Source organism: Austrofundulus limnaeus, unplaced genomic scaffold, assembly GCF_001266775.1.
Source record: "Austrofundulus limnaeus strain Quisiro unplaced genomic scaffold, Austrofundulus_limnaeus-1.0 Scaffold420, whole genome shotgun sequence".
In the NCBI taxonomy this organism is placed as follows: domain Eukaryota; kingdom Metazoa; phylum Chordata; class Actinopteri; order Cyprinodontiformes; family Rivulidae; genus Austrofundulus; species Austrofundulus limnaeus.
The window spans coordinates 396,265-397,756 of NW_013952822.1; positions in this window are offsets into that span (position 1 = coordinate 396,265).

A 1,492-nucleotide genomic window follows, 5' to 3' on the forward strand; every position below is an offset into this window, starting at 1 on the left:
GAATTACTGAAATAAATGTACTTTTTCATGATATTCTAATTTAATGACCAGCACCTGTAGATGTCAGAAAACCAGAGCAGATATTATAACCTACAGTGGTAAGGAGTGAAAATAAGAAAAGAAAAATATCACAAAGCAAGTTCCCAGAAATGTCCAATTGACAATGAAGAAGACCAGGATATGCAGGTGAATAAAAGCTAAGTGATTTTATTACAGKAAAATATTTGTAGACTCAGGAGAACTCTGTGGGAGAGTGGGTCAGAGAGGAATGCTGAGTAATATGATGGAGCAGGATCTGAATGATTTTTGCATTTATGCTTACAGAGATCACAGGGGAGGACAAAGGATTCCAAGGAAGGCGAAGAGCTGAGGTGGGTATGATGGAGCACCACAGCTGATCCAGAGGGGAGGTCCAAGGAGGTAAGTTTTGCAGGTAGGTAAGTTGGTTCCAGGCGGTGTTCAAACACACACATGAGAATTAGTGCTACCAAATCCCACAGAATGTTCCAGCGAGGAATGGTTGTGCCTCAGGTGCTTAAATACCAAGTGCCTCATCAGAGAGGATCGGAACAGGTGAGTAGAAACTAGCTTCCCAGTCAGTAACCAAGACAACACAGAATCTCCACAACAAAAAGTGCAGGATTTTTACCCAGCCCTCTAAGCTCCTGATACACCAGAAAARGAACCTGATCTCATCGATGAGAATAAAGGCAAACCCTCAAATCTCTTGGTAATGTCTTGACTTTCTAAGTGTGTTAAACAAAGATTTAAAGGGATAGTTCASTCATTTTGATGTTCTATCAAATAATAATCAATAGTTAGACCTTATCAGCTGTGACATCAATTACTGAAAGGTGGGTTCATGCGGAGAAGAAAGGACTGCAGCTCTCTGAGGAGAACAATCTTCATGAATTCCAAGGCAATTGTTGCTACCAGACGTTTGCTGGATGTAATTTTATTTCATTTAATAGGTTTCCAAGTGTCAAAAACACCCAATGAGGCTTTATAATCTCTATTCACAGTGAAGCAGAGGAAGGTAAAGGTAAGGTGTGGATAAAAATAAGAAATAAATAAAAAAATAAAAAATAAAATGGGATTGTTTGGGTTTATTACAGAAATCAGACTGGATCCTCCAGCAGGATTTGATGTTTGTTGCAGTCTTCTGGTTCCATAGATAATAATATTTTTGCAGCATTTGGCAAAATGCAAATAAACCAAATTAAATTAATTTGATTAAGTTTTATGTTGAATTATTTTAAAGTGATACTGAGTGAACACTGTAAATGCAACAAAGAGTAAAGACAATTTATTTTATAAACTTATATAATAACACACTCAAACAACAATACACTCAGAGACCACAAGTCAGAAAACATCATTATCAGTTTAGATTTTGTATTTCATAATGATTTTCAGGTTTTTACTCAACTGAAGACTGATTGTCATTTCTCATTTTAATAAAATTTTAAATAAAAYCTTAAGCTGCTATAAC